This window comes from Acinonyx jubatus, chromosome E4, assembly GCF_027475565.1.
Source record: "Acinonyx jubatus isolate Ajub_Pintada_27869175 chromosome E4, VMU_Ajub_asm_v1.0, whole genome shotgun sequence".
Taxonomy (NCBI): domain Eukaryota; kingdom Metazoa; phylum Chordata; class Mammalia; order Carnivora; family Felidae; genus Acinonyx; species Acinonyx jubatus.
In genome coordinates this window covers 22,110,662-22,129,138 of record NC_069395.1, presented here as the reverse complement: position 1 = coordinate 22,129,138, position 18,477 = coordinate 22,110,662, and positions in this window count along the sequence as shown.

The following is an 18,477-nucleotide window of genomic DNA, read 5'->3' as shown; positions in this document are numbered from 1 at the left end:
TTAGCCTCTCTTGTATTGTATTCATTTGTGTGTCCACTCTCTTGCTGGACAAGAGAGGATTCCAGTCTCAAAGTCTGCAACAGGGAAGAACACAAAAGCATGTGTAGAAGCATAACTCCACCCTTAGAAATAAGCCAGAACATATCATGACCTTCTACCAGGAAAGCCTGGAAAACTTTAGGCACGTGAAGGGTAGCTTAAGAGAGATCAGCTTTCCTTTATACCTTTTACTAACTGTGTACCCCTCACGCACTCCCAATACTCCTCCATCTTTTCACCTCATCAAAGTAAACTTCAAATAGCATTCTATGTTTGAATCAATACCTCAGGACAACATTCACCTTGTTTTTTTTTAAAAGTATTTAGCTTTGATTCAATTTTTAGTAGTTCTGGATTCTTGACTCTGCAGTGACCCTGAACTCAGAGGTTCTTGGGTACTTTATCCAAGTTAAGCATTTGAAAGATTACTTCAATAATATAAAGATGTGTTTTTAAAGTTAATCTACCTTTCCTCTTTTAATAAAAAAAAATTTTGCTAGTACTTTAGAATATGAGACACATCATACTGTTAGATAATAATAGCATTTATGTGCCTGGAAATTGAGAATAATGCTAAATTTCACAGAACATTTTGGCATAGATTTTCATCAAGTGACACAACTCTATTTTCTCCTAAAACTAATGACGATTACAAATTAGATCTTGGTTTTGTAATGTAATTAGGATAACCAGGAGTTGACATAATGGTAATTCTTTCTTTGTTCTATGCTGAAGACATTTCAAAATAATGTAAGTAGAGCAGCATGTGTATTCAAAATGATTTGATATGCTTCCTAGCTCTAATGGGTAAAATATCTATTTCTGTAAAATTACGGTTAGCATACGTTCTCTGATCCTTTTCCACATGTGCCTATGGAAAGTATGACTCAATTTTCTCCATAGTGATTTATAGGAAACAGAAATAGCACTTTAATTATTAATGTACCATTGATTCAGCAAATCATTCCCATCAATGGTGATTTGAGTACAGCAGGTACCTTATGATCCACATACTTGGGAAACTGAATAAATATCTTCACCTGAAGAGAATGTTATTCTAGTTAATCAGGGTATTAAAACTTCTTTAAATTCAAATAATACCAAGAAAGCACGTTATAGCATGAAAATAGGAGTTACAGTCATTTTAAAATTTTGTTTCATTATATACATTTATATCTATTTTAAGCAATATCTAAAGGAAGATATGAAATAAATAATAAGCCATACAAAAAATAAGATTCATTATAATATACACCCTTGGCTTCAGCAAGTTTACACACCTTTTAGTTAATAGCACCAAACATCTATATGCTATCATTCTTATTTACCAGAAGAATCACTGCAGGGTATGCAAGACTAATAATCATGAGAAAGTCGTGAGCAATGGCCATATATCTTTATTTTGGTGTGTATTGGTAGCTATTTTAGTTGGATTTTCAGATGGAAAGTGATAAAACGTTGAACTCACCAACACTTGATTCCTCAGAGGAGTTAAGAACTGGACTTGAATCACATGTCCTTATTTCTTAACAGAACAGGTTCTCTGATTTTCTCTGTGATCTTTATTGACCAGGTTCATAGTAAAAGACTGGGTAAAGAAAGTCTGTATTTCTCAGAATATTAAGAAATATCTATTGAATATTTATTTTGGGGGGCAAAGAAGTTTCTTAAAATGCATGGTATCTCCTCCCTGTAATACATAATAGGTCCTATACTCACACTTAGATTCTAAGATCTTGCTCTTTTAAGACCCTGGTTTTTTTAAATATTTATTTATTTTGAGAAAGAGACAGAGAGAACATATGTGAGCACACACACAAGCAGGGGAGAGGCAGAGAGAGAGAGAGAGAGAGAGAGAGAGAGAGAATGAATCTCAAGCAGGCTCCACATTCAGCACAGAGCCCAACACAGGCTCAATTGCACTACCATGAGATCACGACCCGAGCTTAAATCAAGGGTCAGATGCTCAATCGACTAACCCACCCAGGTGCCCCATCTCTTGGTTTCTTAATTAATCTAATACCGATTTCATTTCTAAAGCATTTGAAGATCAGCTTTAATAATTTTCAGTAGAGGACCAACTCCTACCTTTTAATAGAATATTCACAAGCTTTATATTCATAAAATACTTTTATTAAATTATTCCCTGCTAGTCTTTTTCTTTAATGTGTATATTTGAATATACTTGAAATCAAAAGATTGACAAAGACAAATTATATTCCTCTTTGTCTTTTTAATTAGTTTAATTTAATGCATCAAGAAATTTATTTCTATTTTTCTAAAACAACCCTGCACAATTTTGTAATTTTATTGATGATGACATAATTTATAATTATTTATTCATTCATTTAATAAATATTGACTGAGTGACCAAATTTGTGAAAACATATTGAAAAAAAGTAAGAAAAACTCAAAATTCTTGATTTTGTGGACATTGTAATCATTTGTGAAGATCTACATAAATCTAAGTATATAAAAATATAAAAAAATAAATTCTCTGTTAATGCTAAAAAAGAGAACATTCTGGTGAAATAAGAAGCTTATAATGGCTTGACCTAATCAGTGTCTTACCTGAGGCTTGCCTAAGGAGAAGATAAAGATCACTCAAGAGACTATTCCAAGTATAAATGCTGATAAAGTGCATGAACATGAAAGGATGGAGGAGAAAGAAAGTTGGCATAGTTTTTGTAAGTATAAGATCAAATGAAACCATTTTATCTCATTTTATTATTTACCTATTGATAGGTTTTTAAATTCCTTCTAATTTCTCTGCAAATGCACATGTATCCATAAATCTTGGTCAGTATTTCATATATTCCCATTGGGATATATTTCTAGAAAATACTAGATTAAAAATTATGGCTATTTACAATTGCTTTGTAACATAGTTCCTTTTTTTTCTGTAAAACTTTTACTATAGAAGGTAATTATAATCTTTATATAAAACTATTAACATTATAAATGATTCAAGCAATATAAGAAAAGTATAGCAGGAAAGAGAAAAACACTCAAAATTCAGTCACCTAATATAATTAAATCTAATATTCAGTAAAAATAACAATACCTCTCAATGAGTACTTAAAGATAAATGGTATAGGGGCGCCTGGGTGTCTTGGTCGGTTAAGCGTCCGACTTCGGCTCAGGTCATGATCTCACGGTCCATGAGTTCGAGCCCCGCGTCGGGCTCTGTGCTGACAGCTCAGAGCCTGGAGCCTGTTTCGGATTCTGTGTCTCCCTCTCTCTCTGCCCCTCCCCTGTTCATGCTCTGTCTCTCTCTGTCTCAAAAATAAATAAACGTTAAAAAAAATTTAAAAAAAAGATAAGTGGTATATAAATAGACTGAAAAAAATGCCTTTACAAAAAAAAGTATTGTAATATTCATAAGCTAATCCTTACATTTCACTTTAATTCAAAAGAAGAAATAATTAAAGCGAAATTGTAAGAACTGCTGAGTAGGTAAGTATTCCCTCATACAAAAGCTATTAATTTAAATGTATTAATATGGTAGAAATTGGCAATGATATTATCTATCTAATGTAGATAACTTTGATGGAGTATTTATAATTGTATATTAGATTACACATGACAGTCAGAAAACAAAAAAATTTTTTAAGAAGCTTAAAATAAGATTGCATTTAGTATAATAAACCAATTGATTTTATTATAAGAAACTTGTTTCGAACTTTTGGAATAGTGCTGCTATGAACATGTACATACAAGTATTTGTTTAAGTATGTGTCTTCAATTGTTTGGAGTTTATACCAAGGAGAAGAATTGCTGGGTAATACAGTAAGTCTGTGTTTAGCTTCGTGAGGAACTACCAAACTCTTTTGCACAGTATTTTACATGCCATGTAGAAACGTGTGAGCGTCCAATTTCTTCACATTTTTGCCAACACTTGTTATGTGTTAAGTGTGGAAAGGGGTATTATATTGTGGTTTTGATTTTCATTTGTCTAATAACTAATGATGTTGTACTTGTTGGCAATTTGTATATTTTATTTGGGGAAATATCTGTGCAAATCTTTTGCTCATTTTTAAATTGGATTGCTTATTTTTTTGCTGTTGAGTTGTAGTGTTCTTTATAAATTCTGTATATTAGACTATTACCAGATATGTAATTTCCAAATATTTTCACCCAACCTTCAAGTTGTCTTTACACCTTCTTGATTATGTTCTTCCATGCACAAAAGTTTTAAATTTTGATAAACTCCGATTTATCTACTTTTTTTTTCCTTTTTTTTTACTCACTCTTTGTATGTCATATGTAAGAATCTATGGAAAACTAAGGCCATGAAGATTTCCCCTAGATTTTATTTTAAGAGTATTGTCCGTTGCCATTTATATTTAGGTTGTTGATTCCTTTTGAGTTAATGTTTATATATTGTACAAGGTAAGAGTTCTAGTCCAGTCTCACAGATTGGCTCTGTGCCAGGACACCTCTTCAGCACCCAGCCATGGTTGTAGTGAGCCTAGGAGTCAGCCCACAGTGAAACCTCAGTTCTTTTCAAGTCTTTTTGTTCATGCAACTTGTCCTGGGCATATAATTGTTTTCTAAAGTTCCCTATATATACCTTTGCTTTTGAATGTCCAAATTGTTCAAAGATGTTCTACCCAGTTTTGCTCCCAGGCTTTAGGCGGGTCTATTACACGTGTAGACTGTAATTTTGTCCCTAGATTAGTTCCACTTGCATGTTATTGATCAGTGTACACTGCTCTTCCAACCTAAATTCTGAGTTAGTAAATAGATGGGTGTCTCCTCCAGTCCTTCAGGTAGACCTCACACAGATTAAGACAGACATACACCATAAGTTGCCAACACTGTATGCTCCTCCCAAAACCAGGGACCAGTGTCCTAAACTGGGGACTCCAGATTCCATGATCTACATGGTAGCTCTTCTAACCTTTCCTCCAAGATATTGCCTCTCAGCCTCTTCCTTCTCATGATTATTGATTTGAATACTGCTCGCTCCATCTGTTCTTCCTTGCTCCAGGAAGCTATGGGTGGCACAAATGTTTACATGTGCTCCCTACAGCTGCTGCTACGAAAGCTGCTGCAGCCCAAAAGGGTAGTAAAACAAAGGCCACCCCTACACTGGTCTCTCATGGACCTTCAGACTGACCATAAGCATGCAAACAATTTTTTGAAAACACGATACTTATTTATTTCCCCTCTGTCCCTCTCCACTCCCCAGCATCAGTAAGCTGCCCCAGGAACATGAGCAATGGCTGGTACAAATCTGAGGAATAGGGAATGATAGGTGAGCTAATTTACCAAAATGTAAGAGTCTTACTCTTTATTAGGCACTTCCCTGGTTTACTAAGGTTTTAATTATATCCCAAACTTTTAAAAAACTTTTCTTAGTTTTTGCCAACTTGATGGTTGCTTCAGTGGAGGGTCCAATTTTTGAAATTCTCTTCTATGCTATTTCTGTGACATCACTACACACAAAAAACCTTTAACAACTCTTATTCCAAAGAGGGAATCAAATATCAATTATAAAATATCTAGAATAAAATTTAGTCAAATCGTTACACATCATAATCAATGAATATGGTTTTTTTTGAATGGACAAAGAGAAAAAATGAGAAGCATGAACATTTCAAAATAAGAAAGAATAAATATAAATAATTAAGCATTTAACTAAAATTTTGTAATATAACGGGTGCTTGGGTGGCTCGGTCGGTTAAGTTCCGATTTTGGCTCAGGTCATGATCTCACAGTTTGTAAGTTCGAGCCCCGCATCAGGCTCTGTGCTGACAGCTTAGAGCCTGGAGCCTGCTTCGAATTCTGTGTCTCACTCTCTCTCTGCTCCTCCCCCTCTCATGCTCTGTCTCTTTCTTCTTCAAAAATTAAAAAAAAAAAAACACATTAAATTTTTTAAAATCTGTAATATAATAATGAAATAAAAAAAATTCATAGCAAAGAGAATTGTAAAGATTACACAATTATTTTAAAAAGATAGCATGGAATCTGAAAAATATATCAAAAATTAAGGTTTAGGAAAAGTGAATAAAAAAAACTGATGAAAAGCTAATTAACTAAAGAAACTGAAGAAAATTTTTACAAAATTAGGAAAAAAACTGAATAAATGATGACTGATAGAGAGATAATCCAAGAATGACAAAAGCGTATCTCACTTATAAAAACAGATTTGATAACTTGCATGATATGAATGATTTTCAGGAAAATATCAATTATTTTAAAAAGGCACTAAGAGAAACAAAAAGAATATGTAACCCAACAATTCACATGTAAATTTTTGAAGAATAATTCTTCTAACAATTCCCATCTCAAAAAAAGGATTGACTACAGAAGCTATCACAGAAGAATATCATCAATTAACCAAGAGAGTGTATATCTACATTCTATAATTCCCAAATTTAAAGGACATAAGAAAGCCACCATAGATATGAAACCAGCAAAATACTGACTTCCTCATTCAATAAAAGAGTACAAAATAAGGACAGCTACATACCAGTACAATTTGACTACAAATGCAAAACCATGAATTAAATATCAGAAAATCAATTCCAGAGTTACTAGGCAAGATCAATATACTAATAAATAGCATTCAAAGGAGTTGTGTATTCATAAACATGATAACATATACTAATAGGCCATAAATATAAGCCCTATGATAAAATTCCAGAGAAAGAGAAATAGGCTTCAATAAAGTTCAGCTGTAATTATTTAAAACACTTCAAAGGAAAGTAAATTAAGATGCAGAAAACACTTCGGAAAAAAAAAACAGTAAGTTGATACATAGATATTATGTATTTATATATTATATATGTATTTATTTTAATGTTTATTTTGAGACAGATTTTAATGTTCATTTATTTATTTTCAGAGAAAGAGAAAACATGAGGGGGGAGGGACAAAGATGGTGAGAGAGAATCCAACACAGGCTCCACCCTGTCAGCATGGAGTCCAGTGCGGGGCTCAAGGTCAAGAACCGTGAGATCATGACCTGAGCCAAAATCAAGAGTCGGCCACTTACCTGACTGAGCCACCCAGGTGCCCCTTATTTGTGTATTTATATTCAAAATATATATATATTATATATACTCAATTTATTCTCTTTAAAGTTTTTATTCAATAATAATAAAATTCAGTACTAATTACTGTAAAAACAGCAATGGTATTAATTATACATGTATATACATACTTAAATAAAATATATTTATAATGTGCATATGTATATTATTATACAATCCTACCTATTCTGATAAAAGCTCTTAACAGTAATCAATTTATTCTTTCTTATTATATTCATGATAGAAATCATGAGAATTTATTTTGTCATTTGGTTTAAAATTAAACTACAAAACTCAGTAAGTTTCTTATATACATGTTATCATAAAAACAAAGCTTAAAAATATACTTAATAAGGATGCAGATAGGTCCTGTGAGAAGAGTTAAGTTTATATCATGTATTAAAATATGAAAAATCCTACCTTGTCTTAGAAAGATTCAATAATGTGAAGATGTGAATTTGATTGACATCTCCATGTAAATTTAATGCACCTGTAATAAAAAAAAATCCTATTGTTGTTGTTGTTTTGTTTTGTTTTTGAAATTCCATAAGGTGATTCTGAATTTCATTATGAAAATATTAAACACACAAAAGTACTAGAAAATTTCTTTAAAGATAACAGCTATAGTAAAGAGCGGGGCCTGATTTTGTGAAAATGTATATTAAATTACAATAAAATAAACTGTTTACTATTGGAATATAAAGAGACTAATAGGAAAAACAAAGAGATTAATATAACTGGCTAGATAGTAGACACAGATCAAAATATATACAAAAATTTACAGTGTATGAAGGTGGAATTTCTTTTCAGAGACAAATGATGCTTTCACAAATTAACAGAGTCATTGGGAAAAAGGAAGGGAGGCAGGGAGGGAGGGAGGGAGGGAGGAAGGGAGGAAGGAAGGAAGGAAGGAACAAAGGAAGGAAGGAAAGGAGAGGAAGAAAGGAAGGAAGAGAGGGAGGGAGGAATATAAGGGTAGGAGGAGTGGAACAGAGGGCAGGAGGGCGCAAAGAAGACTTATTAATAATCAGTATCTAAAACAAAATAGATCGTAAATATACCAGCATTTTAGCATACACGAAAAAACTGTGTGCGCACTAGAAAAAAAATCTAACATTTATTTATATGCTTTGCTTTACTTAATTTTACATTTATAATATGTAGTAGGCAAGACTTTTTAGGACACTACAAAATCATTAAAGAAAGCGTTGATAGCTAAAAGAAGTTCAAAATGTTCACATAACAAAAAAATAAGCACACTAGAAAAGATAATTCCAAGCTATAAAAATAGAAGTTAGTATCATTTATAAGAAAAATAACAATAATAAAACAATAAAATGGCCATTAGCCATGACATACACAGAAAAAAAAAACACATAAATGACCAGTAAATATACAAAAGGAGCTTTAGCCTGGTTCCCAATGAAAAATATGCAGACCAAAACAGCCAATAAAGAAAATGTTTTATGATATCAACAAGAGTCCTCTCTCAAAAAGTCCTGGTATGATTTCAAAAATTAGTTCAAATTTCTTGTCAAGTCAATTTAATAACATGCACCAAAATTTACAATAAATGTACTCTTTTTGCCAATTCCACTGCTAAATTTCTGGGACATATTAGCAAAAGCATATGAAGATTGGTATTCATAACCACAATATCCTCCAACTGGAAGCTACCTGTTAGTCAAGCACAAGTGAACTAAATTACTACATAGCTGATAATAAGAATGAGAACTCTGTCATACCTGCCTCCTTGTCTTCTTTTACGCTAGACAAAGAATCTCCAGGTAGTCCTGTAGATGCTACTGTTGAGTCATAGCCTGTGTCTAGTCCTCTCCATTTCCACTTCCACAGCACTGTCCAAGTCAGACCTCTATAATCCCACATTCTGCCTCTACCTGGCCTTTCCATAGTCCATTTTCTAAGCATCAACCAGATGATTTTTTAAAGGTAAATCAAATGATATCATTCTCTTGTTTAAAAAGCTCTAATCATGTTAATAAAAGCTGGTCTTCCTACTGTCCTCAAGACCTCAGATGACCTGGCTTCTGCTTCTATTTCCCACTGTAATACCACCCAACACTATGAGAACATGACACCTGTTTCCTGTTCTACACACAATTCTCAACACATATTTGTTGCTCCATGAAAATCTACAGAATTCGTACACGTTAGTCTCTCTGTGCCATTTTGCACAAATACAGTCCTGTGTTTCTCAGTCATACTAAACTCATTTAAATCTGGGGCAGCTTTGTGTTTGTTGTGACTTCTGCTGGAGTGAAATTAGTATATGTAAATCCTCCTGTACTATTAGGTTCAAGTTTAAATGGGTCTCCTCAGAGAGACTTTTCTTGACCACTTAATTAAAATGGCAATAGCCCCATGCAACTGATGACACCACTTCACACAACTTACCATGTTGATATCATTTGTTAATATTTTAAAGTTTTTGATGGGTTATGGTTTTAGGATATTGCATTAGCAGTGTGCTCATTTAAAATACTTGAGCTGTTCTTTCATCCATACATCCATTCATCCAAAAATATTTACTGAGCAACTACGATATGACAGTCTTTCTGATTCTTACAACGAAGCAGCTAATGAAACAAAGTGTCCCTGCTTTCTTAGGGTGTATATTCCAGAGGATGGAAAAAGACAATAAATATATTTTAAAAAGTAAAATATAACATGTTTTGAATTGTGAAAGTGTCAGATTGGGGAAAGCAATTTTTCAACGTTTATTTATTTTTGGGACAGAGAGAGAGAGAGAGAGCATGAACGGGGGAGGGGCAGAGAGAGAGGGAGACACAGAATCGGAAACAGGCTCCAGGCTCCGAGCCATCAGCCCAGAGCCTGACGCGGGGCTCGAACTCACGGACCTCGAGATCGTGACTTCGCTGAAGTCGGACGCTTAACCGACTGCGCCACCCAGGAGCCCCGAAAGCAATTTTAAATAGGGAGTCACAGTAGGCATCATTGACAAGATTATATTATAGATAAAATCAGCATTAATTCTTAAGAATTTTAGAATTAATCCAGTGGATGTTTATGATTCTTCAAAGAGAACTTCTAGGGCTCAAGGCAGAGCACTCATATTCAAATTCTGAAACATCAAATGGAATATATCCAAATCGTTAAGAAACCAGGCTACTGAGAAGTAAAATATAATAAAAAATTAAATTGTTCATAAATTATCCATGCTATTCTGAGGAGAACACCACTGAAATTTGTAAGGGTCTTAACAACAAATCTAGTAATATTTTCACTGACTTTTGCGCTCCTGAGAATTCTCCACTAAGGTTACAGAAGAACCAAATATAACGGATTAAGATTTTACAGTCAAGGTATATTGTGTGTATCTTTAATTTTATGAATCCTATAGGGAAACCGGATTTGTCATATTGATTCCTGAAGGGAGGCGTGGTAGATTTTGAAAGTAATAGCCTCCAATGAGTCCCCTCTTCTTGCATCTATACTTGAGTGTAATCCCCCTTCCTACAATGAATCTGTGGTTGGCCATGTGACTTACTTGGGCCAGTGGGACACTAGCGAAAACAATGTAATCAAGAACTTGGAAAGAAACTGCACATTGGCTCTTATCTTAGAATGCTGCTATGGAGCCCAACCTAACCTGCTATATGTACTTGACCAAGCAAACAGCCACCATGAACCGTTTAGACCAGGAATTAAGGATTTTAGATTACCCATTCTCAGTGGAGCTGCCAAATGACTGCAGTCACAAGATTGACTCCAGGTGAGACTACTTGAAAACCACATGAAAGCCCAAAGTGCTGACCCAGAGAATCATGAGTAAATAAAGCACTTATTATTTACACTACTACATTTTGAAGTGATTTGTTACACAGTAGTAGCTAACTCATGCAACAATAGACTGGGAGATTTAAAGACCTGTACATTTTAAAATTTGATTAATCTCTTATACTCTACAGTTTATTCCATATACTATAAGTAAATGAAAACCAGCTTCATATACTTTCAAATGTCCTAAGTTTTTCAACGTAGTGAGTGCCTCAATGTGTCCCATTCGTAGAGAAGAAATTTCATAACAGCACATGCCCTGCTGAGCTAATAATGTTCTCCAAAACATCAGTTTCATCATAAGCTTAAAAAAAACATTTCTTTTTTTGTTTTTAAAGAAGAGAGAGAGAGAGAGAGAGAGAGAGAGAGAGAAAGAGGGTGGTATGTAAGATAAATAAATGTAGAAAGTCCTCAAGTAGGTTCCCTATTTCCTAGCAACATAAAATTTGACTCATCCTCCTAAATGGTAAATAACATGATTGTCTTATTCTCCCTTAAATTCTTTTTTAAAAATTCAGAGAAAGATTGAGTGTGATATTCTAGCAAAACCCTTTAATTCCCAAATATAAGAGGAAAAAGGAAAGATATTCACAGCAAATTGCACTATTTCCTGCTGCTTCCCAATGACAGTTTTAATTTTCTCATTCTCTTGAGACAGAAGAACTCTAGTTTTACCACTGTCAGGTGTTTGGATTTTATTGAAAACCTCATTTGAACTAATTGTTTTCTCTCACAGAAATTTCTAGATGTTCCAGATTCACACTTGTTCAGCCCCACAAAACAGGTGTTGAGATTTTGTGGTAGCAGCAGGAACTTTCCTGAGCTCATTATTATAGAGCCTTAATTCTAACAGCTAATTGCACTTATGGTCCCTCCAGAGTAAAGTCTGTTGCTCTCTCCTTTTTGGGAAATGATTAGTATACCCAAGCACAGTGATTATGGAGGCCATATCAGACCTCATCCAGATGAGTGGAAGTAAAATAAGCTAAGGCTTATTTTAGCTGTAGATCTCCTTCCCCAAAATACCTTCTTGGCTTTGGCCTTATGTCAGTCCATTAATAAATGGATAAGGAAAAGGTCTTAGAAAAATTAGAAAGAAATATGCTTTTGACTAGGTTACTTATGAAAACCTACTCATAAACTCATTTGGTTTGCAACTAGATAATCAGCAGCTAATGCCATCCATAATGAGAGGCAGACTGATAGTTTGTCCTAGCAAGGTGACTATCAAAATGTGGCATAGGACCAGAAACGTCAGTATCTCCTGGGAGCTTTTAGAAATGTAGATTCCCGGGCCAAAATCTAGATGCCCTAAGCCAGAGCCTGCATTGTAAGATCGCCAGATTATCCATGCTTACTGAGGTTTCAGAGGCAGGTAACATATGGTGGCTTTCATCATTACTATAAAAGCAAATTTACTAAAAATTTGTGAGCACAAAAAATTTTGTATTTAAATGTGTTATTTAGAATACATGCTAGAGGCGCCTGGGTGGCTCTGTTGGTTAAGCGGCCTACTTCGGCTCAGGTCCTGATCTCGCGGTGTGTGAGTTCGAACCCCACGTCGGGCTCTGTGCTGACAACTCAGAGCCTGTAGCCAGTTTAGATTCTGTGTCTCCCTCTCTCTCTGACCCTCCCCCGTTCATGCTCTGTCTCTCCCTGTCTCAAAAATAAACGTTAAAAAATTTTTTTTAAAAACAAAAAAAAAAAAAATAGAATACATGCTAAACATAAGTAGAGGAACACAAAAACTTCAAACATACAATGGCTTAAAGTAGACAGAAGTTCACTTCTTAGGTAAGTGGCCCAGGAATGGCAGACACGTCTGTGCCACGTTGATCTTACAATGCAGAAGAGAAGGAAAGACTTGAACCAGATTAGTATTAAGAGAGATTGCTGGGGAGCCTGGGTGGCTTAGTCCATTAAGTGTCCTACTTGAGTTCAGGTCATGATCTCATGGTTCATGAGTTCAGTCCACGTCGGCTCTGTGTGGATGGCTCAGAGCCTGGAGACTGCTTTGGATTCTGTGTCTCTCTTTCTCTCTTTTCCTCCCTCACTCATTCTCTCTCTCTCTCTCTCTCTCAAAAATAAATAAAGGTTTAAAAAATTAAAAAAAAAAGATAGATTGTCAGAAAGTTGTCATAATCTGGATGTATTTTGAAGGACTCAGAGATGGCATTCCCTAAAGAACTGGATGTCAGTTACAAGAGAAAGAAAAAAAAAAGAAAAAGTAAAAGATGACTGAAAAACTGGAAGGATGCTGCTTTTATTTATGAAATGGAAAAAAATGAAATACAAAAAATTATTTTGAGAGGAGGGGGAATAAATCAAAAATTTGTTTTTGGACAAGTTAGGTTTGAGATGCTTATTAAGTATCCAAGTGGAGATGTCATGCAAGAGATATACATAAATTTCAGGGGAGAAAAGTGAGTTGAAGACATAAATTGGTGGGTCTTCAGGATATAAATATTTTTCAGGCAACATATGGGATTAAACCACCAAGGATGTGAATATAAAGAGTAGAAGAATCAAGGACTAAGTCCTGGGACACTCCAACACTGAGTAGTCAGAGATGAGGAAAAAGTAATAAAAAGACTGACAAGAAGATACTGATATAAAATGGTAACCAAGAGAATGAAGTGTTATTGAATCCAAGGGACAAAAGTGTTTAAAGTAGAGAAGAGTGATTAACTACTGCAACAATTCAGTGTCTTAGTCTATTTGGGTTGTTAAAAGAAACATCACAGACTGGGGGGTTTAAACAATAATCATTTCTTTCTCAAAGTTGTGGAGGCTAAGAACTCCAAGTTCAAGGCATCAGCAGACTTTGACTTTAGCCTCCTTTTGGTTCATAGACCACTGTCTTCTCTGTGTCCTCTCTCAGTGGAAGGGGCAAGGAAGCTTTCGCAGGTCTCTTTTATAAGAGCACTAATCCTATCAGGCCCCACCTCCTAATACTATCACTTTAGGGGTTAGGATTTCAACATGTGAATATAGAGGGAGTACAATATTGTGACCACAGGATGCAAGTAAGTAGATATTTTGAAATCTTTTCATCACACTTCCATTTCCACCAATGGAGGACTGAATAATTTGCTCAAACCCTTTTACTAAACACACAAAAGAAAGCTGGGATTATATACAAATATATAATTATATAGAGACATTATTTATATAAATCTGCTGAAAGCATCAGAAAGCTAACAAGAGAAGAAAGAATCATCTGACCAGGCTCTAGAGAACACTTAAGAAAACGTCGGGGACTCTTTTCCTTTGGAAATCGGGGACTCTTTTCCTTTGTGGTGTTCATTAATCCTGATGGTGGGAATGCAGGATGGAAAGGCTAAGTATCCCTTTGACAGATTCCCCATTTTAAGGCAAAGGTACCGGTTGGTGTCTAGGGCATTCCAAAGCAGTGTGGCTGGCTGTTCCTTGCCTTCACATAGTATTGAGATTGTGAAGATCAGGATCTAGAATTATTCTTCTCTACTACTAACAATAAGATGTCCAAGTAGAAATATATAATGTAGATGATACAAAATGAAGAATAAAGACTATCAAAAAAGAGAGAGAGAGAGATGAAAACTTATAGTTTTGACCTGGAAGTTCACAGGTCAATGTCAGAGACTGAGCTGTCTCATTGCCAATGACACTATGCATCTGGTAGGAAAGAAACATAAATCTTTTCAGAAGGAAAATAACATAATCTTGGGCCTCAAATAATTTCTATAGACAACTTTTCAAGTATAATCTCTCTCCAATAATAAAAATTAACAGGAATGTGTGAATAACAATAGAAATGGTATATAAAAAAGAAAAAATAGATATGAATAATCTCACAAGTACTCTACATATTAAGCTTATCACATATAGACAAAACAATATGTATAAGGTAGAACACACAATATAAAAAAATCAAAACTATAGGAGAATAAAAAAGACTAAATAAAATTATTGACTAAATAGAATAAGAAAAATTGAATGATAATGAAAATGCATATTAAATGATTTAAGGTAATGTTACAGCCACGTCTAGAGGGAAATGCTTATGGTTAACTCATATTTGTTTAAAAATAAGAAAAGCTAAAGGGGTAAGTCAGGAGCTAGAAGATAACATGAAAGATACTATGGAGAATGAAGCATGGAGACAAAGTTTTATGGAGAGTGCAGAAAATGCAGTGAATATAGTTTGCATGTGAAATTGAAACCTTAGACGGAGAAGGTAATGTTATTGAATCAGAAGTAACATTTAAAAAAACAATGCCTGAGAATTTTCCAAAACTTATAAAATACATGAAATAGGAAATTTAAGTATATATATAAACCCCCAAAGGACATTAAAAAGAATCCCATCCAAAGCATAGAAAGTAAAATTATTGAAACCTCAAGGTTAAGAAAAAAAAATCTTCAAAGCAATTAGCTTCAGGAAATCCATATGGCAAAGACAGACAGTCTAAGAGAAAAATGAAAGAGAGAGAGACCTGGACTAATACTTTCTAAAGAACATACATTAATTGGAATAAGCATATAAAAAAGTTCTGACCTTCACTGATAAATAGGAAACTGAACATTATAAAGCCACAGTGAGATAACCACTCTGCATGTACCAGAGTAGCTAAAATTTACAAGAGAGGTTTAAAAAATCTATTGGAAAAGTGATAAAGAAAACTGCTATCCTACAATCCTTTACAGCTGTTGCATTGTAGTAATGAGCGTATAACTACTTTACAAATCAGTTGAGCATTATCTACCACAACAGCTCCCAAAGTATGGCCCTGAGATCACCGGGGGGTCCTGAAACATTTTTATAAGGTCCGTGTGTGAAAAATATTTTCATAACTCTAAGATGTGATTTTCTTTCTTCGCTCTCCATAGCTCATAAGTATACAGTGAGGTTTTCTAGAGGTTACATGATGTGTGACATTTCAACAGATTGAATATGCAGAAGCAGATGTGAGAACCTACCCGTCTTCATCAGACATGGGAGCAAGACATTGATGGATTTGCACAAATGTACAACAATGCCATCTTCTCACTATTTTGTTTCTTTGGAAAATAATGTATTTTTCACAAAAATCTATTATTTGTGTTTACATATTGTGGGTCTAGTATTTAAATATATATAATTAAATATTTTCATCTTAATGCCTAACATAGTAACTATCAATATCTAATACAATATCAACACTGAAAAAAAAATAATAATCCACATAAACAGAAGGTCTTTGGTTCTTTAATAACAAGAATGGGTGGCTCAGTCGGTTAAGTGCCTGACTCTTAGTTCAAGCCCCACCTGGGGTTCTTTGCTGAGGGGGTAGAGTCTGCTTGGGATTCACTCTTTCCCTCTCTCTCTCTGCCCCTCCCCATCTGGAACTTTTTTTCTCTCTCTCTCAAAACAAATAAACATTTGTTTATTTATTTGTTTTAAGAAAAAGAAAGCATGAGCAGGGGAGGGGCAGAGAGAGAGAGGGAGACAGAGAATCCCAAGCCAGCTCACGCTGTCAGCGCAGAGCCCGATATGGGGCTTGAACTCATGAACCATGAGATCATGACATGATCCAATATCAAGAGTCTGATGCTTAACCAATTGAGCCACCCAAGCACCCCTAAAAAAGATAAGTTTTAAGAATGTAAAGGATTTTTGAGATAAAAAATGTGACAACTCTTGAACTGTTAAAACTGAAGTATTTACCCAAGAATAATGCATACACAGTACACCAAGACATTTTTGTAGTAGCCAAATTACAGACATATGTAACTGCCATCAAGAGTCAAATGAATAGGGGCACCTGGGTGGCTCAGTTGGTTGTGTTCAACCTTAGCTCAGGTCATGATCTCACGGTCAATGAATTTGAGCCCCGTGTCAGGCTCTGTGCTGACAGCTCAGAGCCTGGAGCCTGCTCCAGATTCTGTGTCTCCCTCTTTCTCTCTGCCCCTCCCTCGCATTCTCTCTCTCTCTCTCTTTCTCTCTCTCTCTCTCTCTCTCACACACACACACACACACACACACAAATAAACATTAAAATAAACATCAGCTTCCCTGCTCATGCTCTCTATACTGAATAAAAGTTAAAAAAAAAAACTTTAAAAACAGACAATATTTAGTCTGATACCATTTATATAAAACTCATAATCATTCCAAATTAAGTAACGGTGTTTTTAGGATTCATACTTAAAGGGAAAAAAGAGTGAGGAAAGAATTGCTATATATATGCATGGTTATGTATGTGTGTGTATATATATGCAGTAGTGTACTTCGTGTTACTTAAGTATACTTGTGGAACAGGAATAGGAAGCCATGAGTGATCAGAAAGAGACTGAAATAAGGCTTGGAGATATTTGTAATGTTTATTTATTGACCTTGGTGGCTCACACAAGATGTCTTCTTTGTTATAAACCACCAAAATACACATTTCTGTAAAGTTAAAATATTATTCAGTGTTTACTGTAATTTAAAATGGCAATTTTGAAAGTGAGATAAATAACAAAAAAGAGGCAAAGAGTTGCATGCAATATCATCAGAAACAGAACAACTTTCATTTGTGTTTCACTAAAATACTAGAAATTTGAAATATATTGTATGACATGTCACAAGATCAAAAAGTAAATATTTTAAAAGAGTGAAAATAATATAGAGAGAGGCAGATGTTATAAGTGTTTATTACTTTCCAGTTGAGTTCTCAGAAAAAAACTTTCTAATCTCAAGACTATATAGTACTTCCATGAAAAAAATATTAATTTTAAACATATTAGCAAACATGTATTATTTACCAAAGACATAATTTTCTCACAGGAGGAAAGACCCTCCAAGCCATTGAATCAGAATTTGGACTTCAGTCTTCACAAATTACAACATTTATAAATGAAATGAGTTACTATTTAGGTCATATGGTAGTACTTAGATACAAATCTAAGATGCCAAAAAATATGGTATATTAAAATATTCTAAAATGTAGAAATACATGCTATTCCTATTAGACACTGAGAGAAAACAGCAGCTTTGATTCTTTAACTTTCTCTTTAATAAAGTCATTTTGATTGAATAAATCTTTTTGCTTCCTGTGGTTAAGCATTTAATAAGATTATAGAGTCATAAAAATCCATTTCTGCATATTTTTAATACTTTGAATACACAATGAACTCAGATTTTTTTTTCTATTAGAAAAAAATAAATAAGTCAAGAGCATCAGGATGAAACATACTATAAGGATAGCATTAACATCTGTTAAGCAAAGGACAATTTCTGGATATCAAGGTAATATTTTGGTTTTAAAAGAAGTAATGTTGCAGACGATAACATTACCATAAAAGACAATAATATTAGAAATATTCAGTCAATCCCATTTTTAAATTTTTTAAATGTTTTTATTTACTTTTGAGAGACAGAGCGAGTGGGGGAGGGGCAGAGAGAGGGAGACACAGAATCCTAAGCAGGCTCCAGGCTCTGATCTGTCAGCACAGAGCCCAAGGAGAGGCTCAAACTCAGGAGCCTTGAGATCAAGACCTGAGCCCTGAGCCGAGGTCGAACACTCAACCAAATGAGCAACCCAGGTGCTCCCGGCTAATCCCATTTTTTAAAGAG